A 26,481-nucleotide genomic window follows, 5' to 3' on the forward strand; every position below is an offset into this window, starting at 1 on the left:
AGTGTGAAGAGTGCCAAGGTTGACTAAATATAAATAGAAATCCATCCACTTTGAAAGTAAATAATAATAATAATAATAATAATAATAATAATAATAACATCGTCACCTAATTTTGAAGGACAATGTGAACTAACAAGGTTAAATACAAAAGTGAAGGGACTATTTTACTGTGTTGATATTCCCAATTCCTTTGCATTTCTTCTTCCTTGAGCTTTTACTACTGATTGACCTTGAGAATAATCTTGTACATACATGAAGGCTGCTACTGCAATTATTGAATGGGATGTAAAATATTTCAACATAACCTATTAAGGCCTATAGCACCCATTGCAATGTACCTACCAAAATACCCCTCTGATTACTAATAATATATTTCTGCCACTCACTGCCAAATACCTCAATCAATTATATTAGTAGTTTCTTAATCACATTACTTGGCAAGCTATTATTCACCTTGGTGAAACCAAAAGCCAGGGTAATACTGACGTCCATAGCAAGTGGGATGGAAATGTAAGACATGGTCACATAAACCACTCTTCAAATATTTTTTGCTCTTGTTTTGCACTACATCCTTGGGAAATGTTTTCAAGCAAATGCCTCCCCGTTGAATTATTCCACACACTTAAAGTTGACTTAGAACAGCTTTGGTTTTGATACTTTCTTAATCTCTTCAAATTCTAATGATTGCATGTCAATTACCTTAACGCATTTTGATATGTTACTAATATACTTATGCAATTATCAAAGCCTTCTGAAAATTATAAAATGCCATTTTAAAATAAAACGGCTCAGCAAATTCTGATGGCACAGTGCATGTAGAGATAGTAACAGTTCCCGTAGCCCAGGGCTGGTAATGTTCAAACATAAACCCTGGTAGTTTTTAATTCCTCCTAGAAATGGGGCTGTTGCATTAAGCTTCTTTGATACCATTCCACAGTGCACTGCACCTGGAAGCAATTTGGCAAAGAAAAGAAATTTTTTGCTGGCATAAGGGAGTAGAGGGGGCAAAAAAAACCTTGTTTCAATTCTAAAGGCATCAAGGATTTGAGATTTTTTTTTCTATTACTTTAGGATTTTATGCAACTCTAAATACTGCCCTTGACTTACCTGCAAAGTATAGATAAGAATGTTTGCTCTCTGCCAGTCTTCAAGTTCCATAAGACTCTTGAAAAGAATAAAACTTCTAACGGATCACTTATTCATTAAATCTGGAGGATATCATCTAATTGATTAGAATTATTCTGAAAATGATGTCTAACTCTACTGTGTAATACAGAATTGTAACTTCACAACAGAAAAAGAAATTAAGAAGTCTTTGTTGGGTGTATAACATGGAAATGCCTTAGAAAAATAGTAAAATTTTAAATTATTACTTTTAAAGATAATAAAGCTAGGATCATGGCAAGTTAAATAATAATTTCTTTAGTAATCTGTTTGGTTATCATGTAAATTTATAAGATTGTTAAAAAAAAGGCAACTGTTGATACATGCTCATTTTCTGAAAACTAGGTAGACTAAGGCATAGTTAGAAGAAGAGTGACTTATAAGACAGTTTGAGATACATTTTGAGATCAAGATTGACCTGTCACAAACAATAACAACAAGAACAACAGCAACAACACAAAAACAAAGGCAAAATTCTGCTGAATTGGAAATATATTCTAACCATGATACATGATATAATATGAAAAAAAGCAAAGATATAGTGTGGTATTATATACTGTAATTATATAAATAGCAAGATATTCTATAGGAGCTACTGAATTGTGTCTAACCAATTCCAAGTTCAGTTGTTTTGTTGTTTGGTTTACCAATAGGCTGTTCAAGCCCAGTCTTCAACTTTCTCCTTCTCTTGCATATTTCAGGTTAACATCATTGATTACCCTTCTTTCTTATGTTGTGGAAAAGCAAGTGAAGATTTCTGAGAACAGAGTCATGATGCATAACTTATTTCTTTCAACAGCAGACTGTATAAATGCATTTTGTTACAAGTGACTGAAGAACAGCTGAACAACTCCTGTCACCTGGTGGTCCTGTTATCTTAGAACAATGCTGTGACACCTCTAGACACATTTTTTATATAGACATAGAATTATGCATGGTATAGTAGTGACATGTGGGCTAGATCTGGACTAAACATTTACTAACATTCTTTATGACCCAGGCAACAGCAAGATGACTTGCAGTCATCACCCTTTGTGATATAATCAAATGATTGGCATATGCTATTTACATTCTGTAAGTATAATACATCCTAGGATGTCCTCACAGTGAAAAATGTCTCATAACAACATACATCTCACAATGTGTCAGTGTTAAGATATATATATATATATGTATATATACACTTATATGCATATATATTTAAATATGAAGAATCAAGAAGAGAACAGTGATATTTCCTCCTGATTTTAAATTGTTAAGAATATCATTTATAAGAAGAGATAATAAAGATTCAAGACATGACATCTTAATATCTAAACTTGGGCCATCAATATTTTTTCTGTTCAGTATCAATTAATTTTTTTTATATTATTTTAAAATATTTTATGAATACTATGATAATCTTATGCAGTTAAACAATATACTTTTATCACATGCCCGCAAATCCTCCATGACATTTCCCAGAGGCACTAGAACATGTAATCCTCTGTCATTCACGACTTTCCCTTTACTTATTAGTCATCAACTAAAAGTCCAATTAATGACGCTGCTGGAATACTGACTGACTTTGCTGGCTTCATCATTTGTAGATAACCTATATTTCATTAATTTCCCTGAACTTTGGTAGGGAGGGTGTGGCACTGGTATGATGATACAATATGTCTTGTTAAGGATTAGTGTACATGAGTCACTTTTTCTCAGGACTTTGACCAGTTATGAATTAATTTTTGACACTGCAAAGAGAAACATCTCTGCCCAAGGCTATTAGTAGCATTGACTTATGTGTACAAACATACATATTTAGAAAGCAGCTTGACCACATGAGCCTATAACAAGAAAACAGCAGTCTGTTTTCCCCTAGGACATACAACCTCCAGAACTATGGGCTTCCAACCAGACGTACTGTATCAGAGATGAATTTCCACCTGGGGAGCAGATCTAAAGCGAATTCAAAAGTGATGCTTTATACACATAATCTTCTTGCCATTACTGTATCAGCAGAAGCATCTTACTTCAAAGGCATGTATCATAATATACAGGGTTAACCTGTGTGTAAAAATCACTGATGGTTTTTCTCCCTCAGCATCCAGTGTAGCAGCTTCTGGAGCTGTGGAAACTAGTCAGAAGAGAGGCCATTTTCATGTCACTTCCAGCTTGATTTCTACGTGTTCTGCAACTAGGTTGGTTTCTTCAATTATCTTACTGTCTAGTTCCGAACGTCAACCAAAATGTTTAAAAATCACATATGAGAAAGAAGGCAGCATGGGCCTTTGCTACCGACTTATTTTATTATTTGTAATTTCATCTTTTTTTCCCGAAAATTCCCTAATTGACATTTTTAACATGTAAATAAAATTCTATTGTGCACACTTAATTTAGATACTTCATAATTAGAATTTTTATATTGTTAAAGTAATTCCAAAACTTGGTTTCCCAGAATTTGATTGCATTTGGAGAATAAGATTTTTTCAATGGAAAGTAAGTTAACATAAAATTATTATGTACGATTTTGATTTTATAGCATATTTATTCTTTGAGAATTTAGATAGTGTGTTTTGTTTGTATTCACTCATTTGCTCAACTCCTTCAATATCACACCCACTTTTCTACAAACCCAAGTTTTTGTCTTTGTTTTTTTAATGCATCAATTCCAATTTCTCTTTGATGTGTGGTTACCCATTGAAGCCTGGTCAGCTACCAAGGAACTCGCAAGGATGATAACAAATCATCTCTCGTAGCTCTCACTTGCTAATCCCTCCAGAACTGGGGCTAAGGGTTCACCTTTGCCTTCTGAATGATAGGATTACAGCTCTACACCATAACACCTTGCTGCAGTTATGTAGATGTTAACCCAGTACATCTCCATAAGAGAATATAGCTGGATATAAATAAGTAATGACCATTTACCTACCACGGTGAAAGCCTTGGGGTAAATACCAAGCAGCATGAGTATGATGGATTTTGGTAGACTAGGAGATAATTGGACAAATATAGAGAGAAGACCATATGAAGACACTGGCAAGAGAAAATAACTATTCTTTGAAAGAATCTGATTTTACCTTGACTCAGTCTTCTAGGCTCTAGATTTATGACTGAAATGTTTTAGTCCACCCTAATTAGACTATAGTATTGGAGACTTAAGAAAATAAAATATCACTCAAGGTCTGTATTATATGATAGAATATTAAATATTTAGAATATTAATTATTAATAAGAGTGCTATGCACTAAACAAGAATCTGCAGTAGTTAAAATGAAGATAATTTAAACATAGGTAATTTATAATAGTAAGTACTTTATAAAGAGTTATTAGTGTGGCAGAACTTGTTTTAACATATTAACATTATGCTTAGCTTTAAAATAACTCTATATATGAGTTATTTTTAAATTTATTTAATAGATATGTAAAAGTAAACCATTAAAGAATTTAACATTTTCCTAAGCCACACATTAGTACTAATTTATACAAACCATGTATTAGGCAAAAACAATAATATTTTGGAAAATATTTATCACATCAAATCTGAGTTAAATTACTGAGTTCTTATTTGAAAGGTCCTAAAAAATAGTTGTATGAATTCTAACAGTAGTGAAAATTAATAGTATTTCAAATTTAAGGAGGTAACATAGATTTATTGGAAAACATGCTTACCTACGACTCACAGAGCTCTGTGCTAAATTGTCCAGTGATGCAAACCTGTAATGCCAGTTATTTTGAGTTAAAACCAGGAAGTTCAAGTTTAAGGTCATCCTTTGCAACATAGCAAGTACCTGGCCAGTCTCAGATAAATGATATCTCCTTGTCTCCTCACACACATGTTGCAGTAAAAAAAAAAAAAAATGCTGTGGAACCCGTTCCCATGTGTGCCATGGCTGTCGCCAGTTCTGGCTCCAATGGGCCATTGGAACTATGACTAATTCATTTCAGCTTAGTATCTCTCCCAGTGGCTCTCTGCTAGCTGTGGACTCTCTGGTTCCAGACACCCAATAAAATAAAGACTCAACAAACTGTGACCCAACAATCAGATTTACATGTTAAATTCTCAACCCACAATCCATTCACACAATAAACTTACAATCAATTGATAAGGATATAAACCACCTGCCTAGATAAGATATAATTTGCCCATCTAGACAACACAAAATCCTGCACACATCCATCCCTTAAGAGTAGTCATAACACCCGGTAACTATGGGCAAAGGAGAATTTCATAATCTGCTGCCATGTTCCCTCAGCTACTTCCTCCGCACTCCAGCTCCTCCCTCTCCTTGTAAAACCTCTGTTCACGCCTCCCTTCCTTCTTGTCCAATGACAGGCCTCATTTTATCTTGTCTGCCTTCACCTGTATAATGACGTCAACACACACACACACACACACACACACACACACACATACACACACACACCATTTTTTTTAGAAAAACATAACAAACAAACAGACTAACCTGGTGGTTTGTGTGTGTGTGTGTGTGTGTGTGTGTGTGTGTGTGTGTGTGTGTGTGTGGGCATGTGTGTGTGTGTGTGTTTGAGGGAAAGAGAGAAATCTAAATAAATAAACAAAGTAATATAATACAATGAAAAATTAAATTAAAACAAATGTACAATTTTAAAAACATTCTACTTTGGTCACATAGATATATTTCTATATATAAGTCTAATATTTGAGTCTGAATATTTGTTCATTATGTAAATATTTATAATGTATTCTTCATACATATATACAAATTTTCTGTAGTGTTATTTTCTGCAGGGATTTTTTTCTAAGAATGTCACTCGTATGTCCACATTACTCTTAATAAAACACCATGATCAACGATGTTAAATTTTGTGAATATGTATTATATTATATACTCACAATCGATTTAATGTAGTCTCTTTTAATCTCACAGCACTTTCTTGTATTTTTGTTACTTTATTATAAAAATAGGGAAATAAACAATTCTGAACAGAGAAGAGAATGATAGAGTGCTAGAAGAAAAGATGATACAGATACCTTGAGCATCCATGCTCACTCCAAGACTAAGCTTAAAAGTCTAAAATCCCTTTGTAAATATGAAGTGGGATGTAGACACTTGTCAATATCCACTCTAATGAATACATAACTTATAAGCAAACAAGATTCTCTAAAACCTTGTTTGTTTCATTCTTTACAATGAAAGCACATAAACCAAAATGATAACTAATGACATTTTACAATAAATCAATCAACTGGAAAACATGAAGTACAATGTCTCCTTTCTAAGAGTGATAACAGGCTATTAGACTGCATGAATTGTAAACTTGTTCACTTAAGGGGAATCACAAAGAAATGTACATGGATGTTAAGAAGCTGCTTCTCATATGGCTGTTGAAAGTAAAACTTGGGAATGAGGTTCCTAAAGCTACAAGTGAAGAAAATACTATAGGGGATAAAACATTTAAAACTGTAGCGTAGTTTACAATATCCCCACTTTGAGATCATGGGGCAAGGCACGGACAGTGGAAGGAACTTGAAAATGTCACAGGGATTTCCAGGAGGTGAAATTGAGTGTAGGAGTGAGCAGTATTCTAGTTCTCCTTCTCCTCCCTGGCCACAGTTGGCTATGTGAATTCCAGTTGGTTCATCTTCCTACCTTTTTTCCTTTAAAACCGTGTTTGAGCCCAGGTCTAATGGCAATAAATTCTCAGGGACTCTTTTGAAATATTACAGGTAGTTGTAGAACCCTGCAGTAGGCTGGTTCTAATTCTTTTATTTCTAGTTGTGCAAAATCATCATAGATTTATATCATCCTAATCAATGCTGTAGTGAAATATACCAATGACAAAAATCATATGACCAGCATAAAATATGTGTGTCACAATTGATTATTTGCTTATACACACACAAAGACATATTTTTGCATGCACATGTGAATGCACATATATGTGTGTACCCACACGTGTACAGACACTCATACATCAAATGAAAGAATTCATTCATAATATCTTGACCTGAATATTAGTGGATGTATGGTACCCCTTAACTCACCTAATGCTATCCATATGATCTAGCAATGTCCTTACCAGTAAAAAACAGAACCAAAGTAATGTTAAAAGCAAAAAAAAAAAAAAAAAAAAAAAAAAGCCAGTACACGATCATTCAATATGTATAGGTAGAATCAATGATTCCATCAAACATTCTATTACCTATTAAGTATTTTATTGTTGGGCAAAATGATAGATTCAATTATGGTATTTTCATATCATTGCCCTTTGTTCATGTTTACTCGCTATAACTTTTTCACATAACATAATAAAAAACATCTCACTAGCTCATCATAGGTATAAGGTTAAATGGGTTAAAGCTCACAGGCCACTGCTGATAAGCCTACAGCAACATAAACATGGGTGGTGATTATGTTTGTTATTTATTATATCCAGATATTTAATAAATAGGTATTATTGAATGAAGTAAATGAAATAACTCCTTTCTTCACACATGAAACTTATATGTGCAGGATGGGGAGGCAAGAAGTGATTGAACATCAAGAGATACAATAGATTTAATGACAGAGCTCTTTCAAGGACATGATTATGATTCAGTAAACTATAAAATAACCCACAGGGAGGGTATTGTAATCTGTATTCCTCATTCATCTTTAGCATGTGTATTCATTACCTTCAAAATGAATGATGTTTTCTCTTCTTGAGTATTTCTCACTCAATGGTCAAAGCTACATAGTTAACTAATTGCGCTGTAATTGATGATCTAACTTTCAAAACAAATGTCTTTAGTAACTTTCAGATTGAAATAGATGTCCCCTTTGACATGAAAATTGTTCCCTGGAGTTTAACTCCCTGTGCAATTTCATTTGAGACAGCTGATTGTCTGTGATCTACAGTGAGAATTATTTTTACAAAGGTGAAGATCCTATGATAGGTCTTCAGATGTCAAATTTCACCTGTGGCAATGTGTTGACAAATGGGTCTGGAAGGAAAAGATAAAAGTTAATACAACAAAGCAGAGTTCTTCCTTTCTTTAAAACACTTTCCCCTATGTGAAGCCTGCAATGGACAATAGGGCAGTGTAATTTATCACCCTAACTTATTGTCATTTTTAACATTGGCATTTCAGAAACATTGTATTTCTGATATACCTTGCAAACTACGTCAGATTGCCACAATACTGCCTTGGTGTAGTAATATAAAGTCTCACCATACACTGTATCCTTCCATCATAATGCTTTTCTTTATCAGAGACCAGAGAAGAAGACATATCTCCTTCTAATAACATTACATTCCTGTTCAAAATCAATATCACTACATGTCATGGCTCTATAGCATCCTGCAGGAGTTCAAATCACATATGTCATATATCTATATCTATATCTATATCTATATCTATATATTCATATCTATATCTATATCTATCACTTAATTTTATGTTATATTTTTCTCTTGTCCCTTGTATTTTTCCCAGTGTTTCAGATTTTTTTCCAACAAATTCCCTGTTACAATGAGTGTGCCATTTTTGAAACTATACCACCTACGTATAAAGAAAAGAAATTCTTAGTTTGAGAGCATGTCCAAAATTAAATGGCTGTGGACAATGCTGAATGATTCAGAAAAAAAGATTGATGTTTCCTGAGAAGGCCCATACTCAATATGGTCATTTCATTTGTCTTTGTGACCTTCCATTTCTTCCACTTTATACTGATACACACACACATGCACACGTACGCACACACACACACACACACACACACACACATTCACCCAACACACAAACACGCACATACTTGAGAGAGATAAAGAGAGAGAGGGAGAGGGAGAGGGAGAGGGAGAGAGAGAGGGAGAGGGAGGGAGATAGGGAGAGAGAGAGAACAAGAAAGAAAAAGAGAATGGGAAGGAGAGGGAGAGAGAATGAGGGAGGGAAGAAGAAGAAGAAGAAGAAGAAGAAGAAGAAGAAGAAGAAGAAGAAGAAGAAGAAGAAGAAGAAGAAGAAGAAGAAAGAGAGAGAGAGAGAGAGAGAGAGAGAGAGAGAGAGAGAGAGGTGATTCTACCAATGAGGCACTTTTCAGAGTAACTTAAAAGGAACAAAAGCACAAGATAACATTCAGATATGTTCTTATAGAGTATAATATTCCAGAAATATTTTCTCTTAGAAATTTTATTTCCAACTTGCAAAATCCATTCTTATTAAAAAGTCATTTACCAATGTATTGTAATGTGACAAAACTGTAAAGATAAGCATGATATTTGGCAGTCATTGTCTCAGTACAAGCTCTTTAAGTATGTTTCTTGTTCAACATCGGAGCATAGGACTCCTCCCTTTTATCAATGGGAAAAGTGGGGGGCAAGTAACACTAGTAATTTGACAACGGCATTGAGAGTTTTCTCAAAGTCCACTTCTCTGCTTCGAATCCTGTGATTGTGAAGGAAAGGAAACAATTAGGTGGCACTTGAATAAGATAATGAAAATTTGTGAGCCTATGTTGACCCACAATTGTCATGTTGACCTGTATTCTGAACTAGACCCTCAAGCTCATCGCATACCTAAGCTTGGAAGCTGTCTACTGTTTTAAGTTAGAGAAATTTGGAAGATTTGGAGTACATAATTGTCACTCCAGATGACTAAGGCACATCATAAAAATTAATCTGTATTAGCTAGAGAAAATGGTTTCTCCTCATTAGCATTTATGACTCAAATTACAGAATTTTAATTGTAAAGTTATAGTGATTAATCATATTAGGAGTATTTGATGTAATAAGAGTCAAATACCTTGCCCTGATGCTACACTATGAGCAGACTTTATTGGCTTTGAAATTGCCTTTTTTCCATCTCATCCAGAAGAAGTTCAGCCTGTTCATAGTAGGATTTCTTCTCCATAGTGTTGTGCAACTACATACACAACATATAATTGTTACTGAATAATTAAATATATATAAATAATTATATATATAATGATGTAGATATTTACCATTGCTTCAGCATAAAAATATAACTAATTCTATAAATGCTGTGAATAAGATATAGAAGAAATACGTAAATATTATATCAGGTATATGCTTTAATAATGTTTTTCCCATAAATTGTCTGAACTGTATCAGAATTAATTGAGATTTTTAAGTTTGAGTGTCTGTATGTCTAGAAAAGTTCATAGATAATTTATAATCAGTATAACATTTATTACCTATTCCTCAACCATACATAGTATTTAAATACTTTCAAGTTAAGTGTTACTCTTTTACTATTTATCTAATGATTATTACTTTCATTATTAGTTTGGCTATACTTAAACTTACTATGTGGCTCAAGTTGGCCTTGAACTGCTCTTCCTCCTCTACTCCTTGAGTGCTGTGATCAAGAGAGTACTCTACTATAAAAATCTATTTTTAATGTTTCACTGATAAAAAATCCTACCTAAATTTTCCAAAGTCTATTTACAAATTAGGCAATTTTTCTTAAAAATTTAAGTGCTAAATAAAGTATCAATGATTCTATATATGCAAAATTAACTCTGTTGTTTGGAGGGTTATTTTACCATCTTTGAGTTAGCCCTTATATACATAGTGTTTAGATTTCAGTTCTTTAATAGTTATATAATAATTCACACAAAAGAAGCATACTCTTAATCCTTAGTATGGTGTAAATAGAGATGTTGTTATTAGAAACAAAAATAAACATGTAAACAAGCACTCTTGGATCTGAACTCTTGGAACAGTAAGATTAAGAAAGCTCTTAACTGGCTCAGTGTCTTCAGAACAAGCAGAAAGGCAATCTCATGTACTCGTGTAGGTGACTTTAATAATATTTTGGCTTGAAAGGAGAAAATATTTCTCTTTCCTTTTGAGTAATGTGATCTGTAGCAATTCTGTACTTCAGATATCTAAGATGGAAACCTGGGTCTTATGTACTGTAATAGAAAAAGCAGAGAAAATCTATCTAATGCTTTCAAACAGACAATCCACAGATAATCACAGTTCACTGCCAGAAATATGGCTTTAACTCACATTTCCTATATAAGTCAGGACTGTTGAAAGTGATCCTGGAGAGCATCCAGGTCCACAGTGATTGTGGCCAGACACAGGAAGAGAAGTGTCCAAGACTATTGCCAAAAATATAAAGCATGGTTCTGGAAACAAGGTTAAAAGATTTAAATAAGATGTTTGCCAATCAGGTTTGGCTATAAATTATATATTTCTTAACAGGAGAAAGAGAATGCTGGAGGTCCAAATGAACTACAACAAGGAAATAGGCGAATGACCAAAATTATCTGAGGACACAAACATGAAGAAAACCCGAGCTCTCTGCTCCCAAACCCCGTGGGAGAGAGACCTCACCGCCTGATCAGGTGGGCACTCCTGAGGCTGCAGAGCGGAGGAGACCACCAACACTGCCCACCCCTGCCCACATCCCTGGCCCAAGAGGCAACTGTATAAGGCCTCTGGGTTCCCGTAGGGGAGGGCCCGGGAGCGGCAGGACCCCTGCGCCTGAGACACTGCCGGAACCTGAAGGAAACAGACCGGATAAACAGTTCTCTGCACCCAAATCCCGTGGGAGGGAGAGCTGAACCTTCAGAGAGGCGGACACGCCTGGGAAACCAGAAGAGACTGCACTCTGTGCACATCCAGGCGCCACAGGAAAACACCAAACGTCATCTGAAACCCTGGTGCACGGAGGCTCCCGGAAGGAGCGGCACAGATTTTCCCGGTTGCTGCCACAGCGGAGAGGACTTAGGCAGTACCCCACGAGCAAACTTGAGCCTTGGAACCACAGGTAGGACCAACTTTTCCCCTGCAAGAAACCTGCCTGGTGAACTCAAGACACAGGCCCACAGGAACAGCTGAAGACCTGTAGAGAGGAAAAACTACACGCCCGAAAGCAGAACACTCTGTCCCCATAAATGGCTGAAAGAAAACAGGAAAACAGGTCTACAGCACTCCTGACACACAGGTTATACGACAGTCTAGCCACTGTCAGAAATAGCAGAACAAAGTAACACTAGAGATGATCTGATGGCGAGAGGCAAGCACAGGAACCCAAGCAACAGAAACCAAGACTACATGGCATCATCGGAGCCCAATTCTCCCACCAAAGCAAACACAGAATATCCAAACACACCAGAAAAGCAAGACCTAGTTTCAAAATCATATTTGATCATGATGCTGGAGGACTTCAAGAAAGACATAAAGAACTCCCTTAGAGAACAAGTAGAAGCCTACAGAGAGGAATCGCAAAAATCCCTGAAAGAATTCCAGGAAAACACAATCAAACAGTTGAAGGAATTAAAAATGGAAATAGAAGCAATCAAGAAAGAACACATGGAAACAACCCTGGACATAGAAAATCAAAAGAAAAGACAAGGAGCTGTAGATACAAGCTTCACCAACAGAATTCAAGAGATGGAAGAGAGAATCTCGGGAGCAGAAGATTCCATAGAAATCATTGACTCAACTGTCAAAGATAATGTAAAGCAGAAAAAGCTACTGGTCCAAAACATACAGGAAATCCAGGACTCAATGAGAAGATCAAACCTAAGGATAATAGGTATAGAAGAGAGTGAAGACTCCCAGCTCAAAGGACCAGTAAATATCTTCAACAAAATCATAGAAGAAAACTTCCCTAACCTAAAAAAAGAGATACCCATAGGCATACAAGAAGCCTACAGAACTCCAAATAGATTGGACCAGAAAAGAAACACCTCCCGTCACATAATTGTCAAAACACCAAACGCACAAAATAAAGAAAGAATATTAAAAGCAGTAAGGGAAAAAGGTCAAGTAACATATAAAGGCAGACCTATCAGAATCACACCAGACTTTTCGCCAGAAACTATGAAGGCCAGAAGATCCTGGACAGATGTCATACAGACCCTAACAGAACACAAATGCCAGCCCAGGTTACTGTATCCTGCAAAACTCTCAATTAACATAGATGGAGAAACCAAGATATTCCATGACAAAACCAAATTTACACAATATCTTTCTACAAGTCCAGCACTACAAAGGATAATAAATGGTAAAGCCCAACATAAGGAGGCAAGCTATACCCTAGAAGCAAGAAACTAATCATCTTGGCAACAAAACAAAGAGAATGAAAGCACACAAACATAACCTCACTTCCAAATATGAATATAACGGGAAGCAATAATCACTATTCCTTAATATCTCTCAATATCAATGGCCTCAACTCCCCAATAAAAAGACATAGATTAACAAACTGGATACGCAACGAGGACCCTGCATTCTGCTGCCTACAGGAAACACACCTCAGAGACAAAGACAGACTACCTCAGAGTGAAAGGCTGGAAAACAATTTTCCAAGCAAATGGTCAGAAGAAGCAAGCTGGAGTAGCCATTCTAATATCAAATAAAATCAATTTTCAACTAAAAGTCATCAAAAAAGATAAGGAAGGACACTTCATATTCATCAAAGGAAAAATCCACCAAGATGAAGTCTCAATCCTAAATATCTATGCCCCAAATACAAGGGCACCTACATATGTAAAAGAAACCTTACTAAAGCTCAAAACACACATTGCACCTCACACAATAATAGTGGGAGATTTCAACACCCCACTCTCATCAATGGACAGATCATGGAAACAGAAATTAAACAGAGATGTAGACAGACTAAGAGAAGTCATGAGCCAAATGGACTTAACAGATATTTATAGAACATTCTATCCTAAAGCAAAAGGATATACCTTCTTCTCAGCTCCTCATGGTACTTTCTCCAAAATTGACCATATAATTGGTCAAAAAACGGGCCTCAACAGGTACAGAAAGATAGAAATAATCCCATGCGTGCTATCGGACCACCACGGCCTAAAACTGGTCTTCAATAACAATAAGGGAAGAATGCCCACATATATGTGGAAATTGAACAATGCTCTACTCAATGACAACCTGGTCAAAGAAGAAATAAAGAAAGAAATTAAAAACTTTTTAGAATTTAATGAAAATGAAGGTACAACATACCCAAACTTATGGGACACAATGAAAGCTGTGCTAAGAGGAAAACTCATAGCGCTGAGTGCCTGTAGAAAGAAACAGGAAAGAGCATATGTCAGCAGCTTGACAGCACACCTAAAAGCTCTAGAACAAAAAGAAGCAAATACACCCAGGAGGAGTAGAAGGCAGGAAATAATCAAACTCAGAGCTGAAATCAACCAAGTAGAAACAAAAAGGACCATAGAAAGAATCAACAGAACCAAAAGTTGGTTCTTTGAGAAAATCAACAAGATAGATAAACCCTTAGCCAGACTAACGAGAGGACACAGAGAGTGCGTCCAAATTAACAAAATCAAAAATGAAAAGGGAGACATAACTACAGATTCAGAGGAAATTCAAAATCATCAGATCTTACTATAAAAACCTATATTCAACTAAACTTGAAAATCTTCAGGAAATGGACAATTTCCTAGACAGATACCATGTATCGAAGTTAAATCAGGAACAGATAAACCAGTTAAACAACCCCATAACTCCTAAGGAAATAGAAGCAGTCATTAAAGGTCTCCCAACCAAAAAGAGCCCAGGTCCAGACGGGTTTAGTGCAGAATGCTATCAAACCTTCATAGAAGACCTTATACCAATATTATCCAAACTATTCCACAAAATTGAAACAGATGGAGCCCTACCGAATTCCTTCTATGAAGCCACAATTACTCTTATACCTAAACCACACAAAGACCCAACAAAGAAAGAGAACTTCAGACCAATTTCCCTTATGAATATCGACGAAAAAATACTCAATAAAATTCTGGCAAACCGAATTCAAGAGCACATCAAAACAATCATCCACCATGATCAAGTAGGCTTCATCCCAGGCATGCAGGGATGGTTTAATATAAGGAAAACCATCAACGTGATCCATCATATAAACAAACTGAAAGAACAGAACCACATGATCATTTCATTAGATGCTGAGAAAGCATTTGACAAAATTCAACACCCCTTCATGATAAAAGTCCTGGAAAGAATAGGTATTCAAGGCCCATACCTAAACATAGTAAAAGCCATATACAGCAAACCAGTTGCTAACATTAAACTAAATGGAGAGAAACTTGAAGCAATCCCACTAAAATCAGGGACTAGACAAGGCTGCCCACTCTCTCCCTACTTATTCAATATAGTTCTTGAAGTTCTAGCCAGAGCAATCAGACAACAAAAGGAGATCAAGGGGATACAGATCGGAAAAGAAGAGGTCAAAATATCACTATTTGCAGACGACATGATAGTATATTTAAGTGATCCCAAAAGTTCCACCAGAGAACTACTAAAGCTGATAAACAACTTCAGCAAAGTGGCTGGGTATAAAATTAACTCAAATAAATCAGTTGCCTTCCTCTATACAAAAGAGAAACAAGCCGAGAAAGAAATTAGGGAAACGACACCCTTCATAATAGACCCAAATAATATAAAGTACCTCGGTGTGACTTTAACCAAGCAAGTAAAAGATCTGTACAATAAGAACTTCAAGACACTGAGGAAAGAAATTGAAGAAGACCTCAGAAGATGGAAAGATCTCCCATGCTCATGGATTGGCAGGATTAATATAGTAAAAATGGCCATTTTACCAAAAGCAATCTACAGATTCAATGCAATCCCCATCAAAATACCAATCCAATTCTTCAAAGAGTTAGACAGAACAATTTGCAAATTCATCTGGAATAACAAAAAACCCAGGATAGCTAAAGCTATCCTCAACAATAAGAGGACTTCAGGGGGAATCACTATCCCTGAACTCAAGCAGTATTACAGAGCAATAGTGATAAAAACTGCATGGTATTGGTACAGAGACAGACAGATAGACCAATGGAATAGAATTGAAGACCCAGAAATGAACCCACACACCTATGGTCACTTGATTTTTGACAAAGGAGCCAAAATCATCCAATGGAAAAAAGATAGCATTTTCAGCAAATGGTGCTGGTTCAACTGGAGGTCAACATGTAGAAGAATGCAGATCGATCCATGCTTATCACCCTGTACAAAGCTTAAGTCCAAGTGGATCAAGGACCTCCACATCAAACCAGACACACTCAAACTAATAGAAGAAAAACTAGGGAAGCATCTGGAACACATGGGCACTGGAAAAAATTTCCTGAACAAAACACCAATGGCTTATGCTCTAAGATCAAGAATCGACAAATGGGATCTCATAAAACTGCAAAGCTTCTGTAAGGCAAAGGACACTGTGGTTAGGACAAAACGTCAACCAACAGATTGGGAAAAGATCTTTACCAATCCTATAACAGATAGAGGCCTTATATCCAAAATATACAAAGAACTCAAGAAGTTAGACCGCAGGGAAACAAATAACCCTATTAAAAAATGGGGTTCAGAGCTAAACAAAGAATTCACAGCTGAGGAATGCCGAATGGCTGAGAAACACCTAAAGAAATGTTCAACATCTTTAGTCATAAGGGAAATGCAAATCAAAACAACCCTGAGATTTCACCTCACACCAGTGAGAATGGCTAAGATCAAAAACTCAGGTGACAGCAGATGCTGGTGAGGATGTGGAGAAAGAGGAACACTCCTCCATTGTTGGTGGGATTGCAGACTGGTAAAACCATTCTGGAAATCAGTCTGGAGGTTCCTCAGAAAATTGGACATTGAACTGCCTGAGGATCCAGCCATACCTCTCTTGGGCATATACCCAAAAGATGCCTCAACATATAAAAGAGACACGTGCTCCACTATGTTCATCGCAGCCTTATTTATAATAGCCAGAAACTGGAAAGAACCCAGATGCCCTTCAACAGAGGAATGGATACAGAAAATGTGGTACATCTACACAATGGAATATTACTCAGCTATCAAAAACAACGAGTTTATGAAATTCGTAGGCAAATGGTTGGAACTGGAAAATATCATCCTGAGTGAGCTAACCCACTCACAGAAAGACATACATGGTATGCACTCATTGATAAGTGGCTATTAGCCCAAATGCTTGAATTACCCTAGATCCCTAGGACAAAGGAAACTCAAGACGGATGATCAAAATGTGAATGCTTCACTCCTTCTTTAAATGAGGAAAAAGAATACCCTTGGCAGGGAAGGGAGAGGCAAAGATTAAAACAGAGACTGAAGGAACACCCATTCAGAGCCTGCCCCACAGGTGGCCCATACATATACAGCCACCCAATTAGACAAGATGGATGAAGCAAAGAAGTGCAGACCGACAGGAGCAGGATGTAGATCGCTCCTGAGAGACACAGCCAGAATACAGCAAATACAGAGGCGAATGCCAGCAGCAAACCACTGAACTGAGAATAGGTCCCCGTTGAAGGAATCAGAGAAAGAACTGGAAGAGCTTGAAGGTGCTCGAGACCCCAAAAGTACAACAATGTCAAGCAACCAGAGCTTCCAGGGACTAAGCCACTACCTAAAGACTATACATGGACTGACCCTGGACTCTGTCCCCATAGGTAGCAATGAATATCCTATTAAGAGCACCAGTGGAAGGGGAAGCCCTGGGTCCTGCTAAGACTGAACCCCCAGTGAACTAGACTATGCGGGGAGGGTGGCAATGGGGGGAGGTTTGGGAGGGGAACACCCATAAGGAAGGGGAGGGGGGAGGGTGATGTTTGTCCGGAAACCGGGAAAAGGAATAACACTTGAAATGTATATAAGAAATACTCAAGTTAATAAAAAAAAAAAAAAGAAAAGAAAAAAAAAGAAAAAAAAAAAAGAAAACCCAACATACAATAAAATGGTGATGTTTAGTTTAATTAGTGTCATGCTTTATGGGAACTTAAATGCACTGAGAGTTCATTGTGACTGTTTGAATATGTGGAAGACGTATAAATATGTATGCCTTGTATTCTCCACTTTCTGTTCCCTAGGTTTACTTTTATGTATATGTGAGAGCATTTGGTTTTTGACATACCACATGGACTTCAATCATCTGATTTATTTTTAGAGCCCTCTGGACAGACATTTTAGTTTGAAATTTTTTCTTGCCTTTATTCAAACTGATTGATTTTTTTTACCTGTTTTAATTCTGCTGAAAACCCAGTAAGGGTTCATTTATGTTGCCACATTTTAATTTACATCATTTTAAAAATCTTTGTATTCTGTAACATTGTACATTTCTATGCTGAACCTATTTCCATGAGAGCTTCTGGAATAGAGGTCAGGATTATTTTAGAATTAGAATACATTTTTGATCTATCTATTATCTCTAGGACAGGACTCTCATGAATATATTAAAAGGTCAAGTACATTGTTGAAATCCAAAGGCAAAGAAAATTTCTGGAAAACATCCAGAGGAAAAAAAGACACAATGTCAACAAATCAGGGATAGAAGATTCAGAAACAAAGAAATGTTTCAATCCTTAGTCAAAGACCAAATGTCTGGTTACCTGGATACTTTTGGAAGTCCCTGAATATATAAGGTCTGTATACCTGGAAAGATACTTCTGTAAGTCCCTCATCCATACCACTCTGATTTCCAGAGCTAGGAATTGTGACCCAGCACTAGAAGGGACCTGAACAATTTGCAGGTACATATTCTTAAGTGCACAGATATACACCTATGTGTCTTAGAAATGTCCTCATTCATGAACTGAGGAATAACATTTTTGGGTGGGCAGTTATGTTTGGTTCTAGCCTAGGTTTCTGAGTTATCAAGTCTCTGGTTTATGGCCATCTAAACAGCATAGGAAATAAGCTTCCACTAGTGGTGTGGAGCTCAAATTCAACCAAACATGGGTTGAACATTCCCACGAGATCTGTAACATCATTTGCTGCAGCACAGCTTGAAGGCACGTTAGAGGGTTTTCTGGCTGCGTTGTCATCCGTGTTCTCTATGTGTGATTTGCAGGTTATCTTCTCTTACCAAAGACACTAGAATGTAGAGGTGAAGACTCTGAGGCCACACCAGCTCTACTTCTACATTTAACGAGCTGTTAGATGCTATCCTCAGCAATGGGGATCAACTGTCATTTTCAGAGGGCAAACTTCTCTTCTAGCATTAGCCTAGGTTGTTTGGGTATGTCCAGTGGACCCTCTCATCAATAACTCAAAGGAATGTCACCAAATCCCATCTCTGGAAGCCTTGCCTGGCTAACAAAAGTGTTCAGCTCAGACTCAGTATTTTCCATTACCCGTTGTCTAAGAAGTTTCCGATGTACTGGGTTTCCACACCATCCTCGAATGCTCCCCAATTCCATTTGTCTCTCCCTATATGCTCTCCCTCCATCTCCCAACCAGATCCATCCTTACTCCATTTTCATTTATCCTCAGACAACCTCAAAAATTCACACTTTTTCAAGAATAATAGGGTCTGTTAATCCAAGCTTGTTAACACGTAAAAGTAATCATCAAAGCTAGAGTAATAGTAATGTTGTGGGACCTGCAATAGAAATTATGTATCCACCAAAACATCCTATTTACCATTTAGATAAAATATATTATAATATAAATGAATATGAAGGAGCATTTTCTAAACACTCACTAGTATTTATTCTTTTTTCTGTGTTTCACAGAAGACAGATACTCCCTTACGAAAGACTGAGGAGAAAGCGAATAAAACATGTATTAGCCTATTATATGCATTAAAACCATTAAGTGCATGGTTGAAACAGTACTCAATGATAAAAATGAAGAGAGCTTTGAAAGTCAAAATTAATAAGATTGTGAAAATGGTAGAAAACTCCAAGTCTTCAACTTGGTTCATGCTGCCTTTGATCACACTGCTCATGTCAGACAGGAGCTGATACTGAAGATTTTTGCCATTTTCAATTCTAACTAATGAGGGACTTCTGAAGGGCTTATTAACATTTTAAATACAGTATAATTTTCTTTTCTTCCTTACATGTATCTCTCTTTTTTTTAAATTATGAACTATTTCTTCGATGAATTTGAAAGAATATATTTTATGAAAATCTATTTGAAATAGGTATACGTAGGTATAAATGTTTCTTAACCTACTTTAATAAGGGTTCAGCCTCCCGTCTAGGCTACCACTGACCAGAAGTAGTGGGAAAAAAGGTTGTTAGACTAGAAGGGTAAGTAGACCTGTTGAGAGCAAGTCCAATCTTCATTGTCAGTATATAAGTAGTTCCAGTATTCTAGCAAAACACCAACATGAATGGGTAGCAGCTATCCAGTCCATGTAGCAATCACCATCTACGAATCACCAGCTACAGTCCAGGACACTTGGCAGGTAGCACACATGAGTCGTCAATTGCAGTTCAATCCAAAAGAAACCGTATAGGGCCATGTCCACAGGAGCAGCAAAAAAGCCACAGGAACCTCAGGAGAAGTTCTTTGGCAACTTTCTTTCTATCAAGCCACCACCACCAAAGTTCAGCAAAGCAACATGGCAAAAGATACAAAGTGTGTCATCAGTGAAGAGTAGCAAGTCTGAGAATGTGAACCAATACTTCAGCTCCTACTGTCTGTGGGGTGGTATTTATACTCCTTCTAAGCATCACATGTCCTTTCACCTATCTGCTGTAGCAAAACATCCTTTCACCCATGGCTGCTTCAGAAAAACACTCTTTCATGTGTCTTTTTTAGCAAAATATCCTTTCACCTGGGTTCCCCATCAAAACATCACTTGACATAACTGACTTTCCAAAGAAACTAGAAGTTTCCACTTCAGGTATACCTGTGAACTTAAAATTGGTTAATGTGATTCTCTCTCCTGCTAAAACGAAGACAAAGTGTATTTAATAGTATACAGAAAACATGAATATTAGTTCTGGAAAAAGTCAAGGGAGATTTTTTGACTACATGTTAAGAACCAAAAGTCCAAACAAGGCCAGGACTGTATATGTGGTAGTCAGTAAAGTTTGAAAACTATAAAGTGCACCTTAAGTAATGTCATGAATATCTGTCTGTCTGTCTCTCTTCTTCTTCTTCTTCTTCTTCTTCTTCTTCTTCTTCTTCTTCTTCTTCTTCTTCTTCTTCTTCCTCTTCTTCTTCTTCCTTCCTTCCTTCCTACCTTCCTCCCTTCCTTCCTTCTTGATTAAGTATTTTGCTTGTTCATTTGAGAAAGTACCTGATGTAGCCCAGGTTGGCCTTCACCTATCTACTCATCCAAGACCCTGCAATCTTGTCATGTCTAGTTCTATCTCCAGAAGTTTGGACCTGCAACACTCTCAACTAAGTTCTTATTTCTGTGTGTGTATGCATGTATGTATACTGATTTTAAAATGATATTTAAAGATAGTCAAAGTGATTTTTTTACAGAAAAAGGAATTAAGACAATAACTTTAAAGAATAGGAAATACACCCTACTTTAAGGAATAAAAGCTAGTCTTCACAATTTCCTAATTGATTTTCAAAGAAATATCATTACTATTGAACATTTTAAATATGTTCATCTAAATCAAAGATAATGCTCTTTCTACTTTCAACCTCACTTAACTCATATTTCTTGGTGGCATTAAGTGCCTGTTATGATTAATTTTCATTTTCAACTTGACTGGATTTAAAATCATATGCATTAAAATTGATTAAAAACATGCCTTCCACTCTTTTGCTCTCTCTCTTACTCTTCTCTGCTCTCACGCTCTCTTTGTCACTGTCCCTTCTCTTACCACGCCCTCTTCCCTCCATGTACCCATGGCTGGTCTTCTCTCTTCTCTTCTTCTCTTCTTTTCCCATTAAACTTCTCCATGTGGAAAATTTCCTTCCAGTATGATTCCAGTATGATTTCCTTCCAGTAAGATTGATTAAAACATGCCTTCCAGTATATTCATGAAGATATTTCCAGAAAAATTTAAATTAATTGAGAAGAAACATACTTAAGTTTGGGGACTAGACTGTATAAAAGTCAGAAAGTGAGCAGAGCATCAGCTCTCTCTCTCTCTCTCTCTCTCTCTCTCTCTCTCTCTCTCTGCATGTGTGTGTGTCTGTCTGTCTACCTCTTTCTGTATATTTCTGTCACTGTCTCTCTATCTCTGTTTACGTCTCTCACTATATGTCTGTCTCTGCCTGCCTGTCTGTCTGTCTGTCTGTCTGTCTATCTGTCTGTACTTGTCTCTCTCTCTCTCTCTCTCTCTCTCTCTCTCTCTCTCTCTCTCTCTACTTCTTCATTATGTAAGTGATATCACCAGGTACTTCCTGACCCTGCTGCCAAGCCTTCTCACATTATCTCCTACTATATCCTCAATGTAAGTAGAAATAAACCCTTTCTTCCTTAAGCTGTTTTTGTCACAACAGTGAGTGAGAATTTTAACTAAAACAGTGTTCCTATAGATGCTTATAAAATAATATGTAGGAGAAAAAACTGAAAATTAAGTTCATTTTAATTATTATATTTGTATTGTCTTTTCTATTTATATTTGATATAACATCCTAGAAAGTGTGCCATACTGCCCTTGGAATCTCGTTCCCCTATTTCTATTTATTCAGTGCTGGGTGTATGGACAAATGCCCATATGCCTGGATTTTAGCATAATTTAAAATCATTCATACTCCAATTGAAGTCAATTCTGGGTTTAAAATATTAACAAAGAAAGATTAATGTAATCTCAAAATAGCTGAGTTTAAACCATGGTGAATGATTGCATAAGATAGTCACTCTCATCTGTAACCGAAAGGACTCAGCCATCTGAAGTCTTTCATTATCAGACAAAATACATTAACACAGTGACCAGCAATATGATTATATTGAATAAAATATTAATAAAATGTACATCTATATCTTTGCTCAACAATGAGCTCCAATTCTCATGTAATTGGTGTGTCATTTTATGAACATATAAATCTAATTTTTATAATTAATGATTAAAAATATTTTTTACCACTTTGAACTTATAAGTTCATATCCTTTGAAATTTTTAAAAACAACTTTCAAAGAGCTAAAGCATTACAGTGTTTTGACAAGAAGTATCCTTTTAGAATGATGACAACATAGTGAAATATTATACAATGTCCATAATTGTTAGGAGAACATAAAACACTTTGATAAAACAAATTTAATTCAGTGTGAACAGGAATAATGCAGTGGCCGTCTGTTTTATTTCAGAGGATACCTCAGCACACATTGTAGTTTTGGTTCTTCTGTGTGGCTGACACTATGTTAAACAGCTTAGAACTACAGATAAAACAGTCCTCCCTGTCTGCCTGACACGTTTCTGGAAACTACAGAGCAGGCTTAAAAGAATCTGCAGCAAAGGCTCCTGTTTCTATAACCAGAAGAAAAATGCTCAGTTTACTTCATCAGGTTCGTCATGTCTTACACAGTTTCTTGCTCTGTTTATTCCCAACTTCCTATTTGAAGTTTTGATACTAGTTTCAATATAAGAATTCCTATAGGAATTAGATTTCATTGACCTATATTGCTTTTACATATGTCCCTTAATAGTAAGTATGTTATTCTTATTATTAAGTATTTTTGTTTCCGTTCATTATGATGCACACACCTGTGTTTAGATCCAAATGTAATAACTAAGCCTTGAACAATGACATGTTTGTAATCTAGTATACGTATTCATGTAATCCTCTTTGAATAAACAAAGTGTTATGAAAGGAATTCCCCCTTGGGTCCTCAGAAGACAAAGCTTGCCCTATATTTTTCCAAGGGGAGAGATTTAGTAATTATGTTAAAATTGCCCAGTATCTGACAGTATGGTCTAAAATGCCATTCCTTGAGCAGAAAGGAAGATGATCATAACAGAATATTAAAGAATCCATAGAAGATGAGTAGATGAGAGGGAAGGAGAGTGGCAGAAAAGAGAGAGAGAGAGAGAGAGAGAGAGAGAGAGAGAGAGAGAGGGAGAGAGAGAGAGAGAAGAGAAAGAACACAGAGGCAGCCCTTTTTGGATAAGATGTACTTCTTCTTAAGACAAACCAGTTATGCTACAAATGTTAGGACTGTTATTTATTTTCTGGTCAAAAGCTGACTTAATGATGCTCCTTCTTAACTCTGTCTAACTTTTATCGCCTTTTACATTTTCATGGTTATAATGGAGGAGAACGTAAGTAGGTGCACTAGAAAGTCCTCTACAATGAGCTTCCGGTTTGGAAGATGAAGTGTAACTCCCACCATCACCTAAACAAGTGACACAACAACTTGTCCTGAGTGGATGGATCTATCACAAGCCAATAGACATGCTTTTCATAATATAATAATTTTGAATGTATGTTTATAGTCGTGGTTAAAACAAAAAATATGAATAACTGAAGTTTGGTATGTTAGCACTATCTTAAATTGAAATGAAAGTACCTAACCAAACTCCATGAACATGTCAGCATTTTCATGCCAAGCAAGTGTTCAGATTCAGAACTCAATAGACTTTTATGGATGTGGCATTGGCTCATTAATCTGGTCGTGAACATTTTAGTTAGAGGCTCTTTGTCATGATGCATTACAGTCTAGTGAAGAACCGAGTTGTCAGTGGGAGAGTGAATGGTATCAATTATTCCTTGAAAGAATCAACACATATGAAAATATCAGCATAGAAACAAATTCAAATTAATATTAGAGACTCACCCGGAAGGAGATACCAGCTGCGATCGGGCTATATGGTTCGGTGCTGGTGCTGGTTTCTCTGTAAAGAGCTGCTGCTTTCAGGAGTCAGCCCTTATCATTTGTTGGCAGTACATATTGGCTAAAGTCAGTTTTCATTTCATGATGGTCTCCATGGATGGGCTTATGGTATAGGATGTTGGAGAACCGAGAGCTGGAGGAGGTGACCATAGGGTGAGTTCAGGACCCTGGGTGCAGGACGAAGGCTTCTGAATTATAAGATATTCTTCAATACGAACAGCAAGGCCTTTACTGCCAAGACCCCCTGTGTGAGATGGCACTACAGTGAGTTTGTGTGGCTGAGGAAGCAGCTACAGAGGAACGCAGGCTTGGTGCCTGTACCGGAACTTCCTGGGATGTCCGCTTTTTTTGGTGTCTCCCAGTGAGTTCATTGAGAAGCGACATCAAAGTCTGCAGCATTTCCTGGAAAAGGTACTGCAGAATGTGGTTCTTCTGTCAGACAGTTGCACATCTTTCTCCAAAGCCAGAGATTGAAGCCTGTGTCCAGGGCTGAGGCTGTATGATGGTGGTGTCTGACGCCATTCTTTACTACTCTGTATTGAATTGTGTCTGGGCCCAGGAGGAGAGACAGAGCATCTCTCACTTGGCTAAAGACCAACTTAACAGTTGATCCTTTCTTCCAAGAGCAGGAAGGAAGATCTCCCCTTCGCCATCTCTTAGTCAAAAGAAGGACCACTTGGAAATGGGATCCAGTGATCGACTCTGAGGGCCCATCCTTAGAAAGCCTCATGCTTTCTAACCAGCTACTCACCAGCCTGCTGTGATTCTGCAAGACCCCTATGAGGGACTCTGTGTCCAAACCTGTGAGAAGGGCTGTGGCAGGGGATCCTGCTGTGCCTTTGGATCCTGGTCAGCTAGACACAGTGTGTGGAAAGTAAGCTGTGGCTGATCTCCATGTTTTCTTGGGTAGTGAAGAAGATGCATGCCATGGTCACATTCAGGTGGGACTGGAGACAGGGCCGGTGTAGGGGAAGTCGGGTCATTGAGTATCTTCCATTCAAATTTGCTCAAGTGTGTTATGCAGAGTTTGTGGCTGCCTGCCATAGCTCCTCCATGGGAATAAATGTCACACTGGTGTTAAGTTAAACGCAGGGTCCAGAAGCTGTTGGTTTTAAATAGAACTGCGTTTACTTTCCCTGGAGATTGAGTTTCTTCAGGTGTTTGTTTAAAGAGAACTGCCACAGGCGAATGGTTAGGGAATACCTTCCTGGCAGATTCTTAGCTACCATGTTGAACATTGTCCCAACAGAAGTTTCTACTGTCCCCTTCCCTTCAAGGTAGGCTTCAGTTTTTGCTGCAGCCCCGGCGGCATTTTGGTTGTGGGAGGCTGACCCCTTGCCTGCCTCCTTGTGTGGACATTGTGGTGAACATGCATTCCCTACTTTCTTGCTTTTGAGTAAGACTCTTTGCTGAGGTTTCCAGCATCTTCCAATACCTTGTGAGGTTGAGTTGGGCCTGAGAGCTTGCAGCTAGTTAAAGCCTGTCCAGGCAAAGTGCAGACACAGGCAGAGGGAAAGGAACAGGTCGGAGGCTTTGCTTTGGCAGAGGAGGCTCTGGGCTTCCCATCTTTTGCTGATAAAGCAGAGCTGGTGTTTCTGTAGGGTTAAAGTGGGCTCCCTTCTTTTTTAGATCCTTCTCAGTGGGGCACACAGGTTTTGTTTCAGCCTGGAAGTGAGGGCTCTGGGGATAGAGATAAGGAGTCATAAATTGTCCTTCAGACAACAGGGCTCCTGTTTCATGCTGGTGAAATCGGACCTGCAGAGAACAGAGGGCGCTTGCTGGAGTGCAAGGGTGGGCTGTGTGCCAGACTCACCTTTTTGCTACAGCTCTGCTCTTAG

General features: G+C 37.3%; 1 pseudogene; it reads left to right on the plus strand.

The window, feature by feature from the left end:
* Nucleotides 1–24,758: 24,758 nt before the first annotated feature.
* Snx11-ps1 (sorting nexin 11, pseudogene 1) lies at nucleotides 24,759–25,521 on the plus strand (annotated as a pseudogene).
* Nucleotides 25,522–26,481: the final 960 nt, after the last annotated feature.

The sequence above is a fragment of the Rattus norvegicus genome, chromosome 4 (assembly GCF_021556685.1).
Source record: "Rattus norvegicus strain SHRSP/BbbUtx chromosome 4, alternate assembly SHRSP_T2T, whole genome shotgun sequence".
NCBI lineage: Eukaryota > Metazoa > Chordata > Mammalia > Rodentia > Muridae > Rattus > Rattus norvegicus.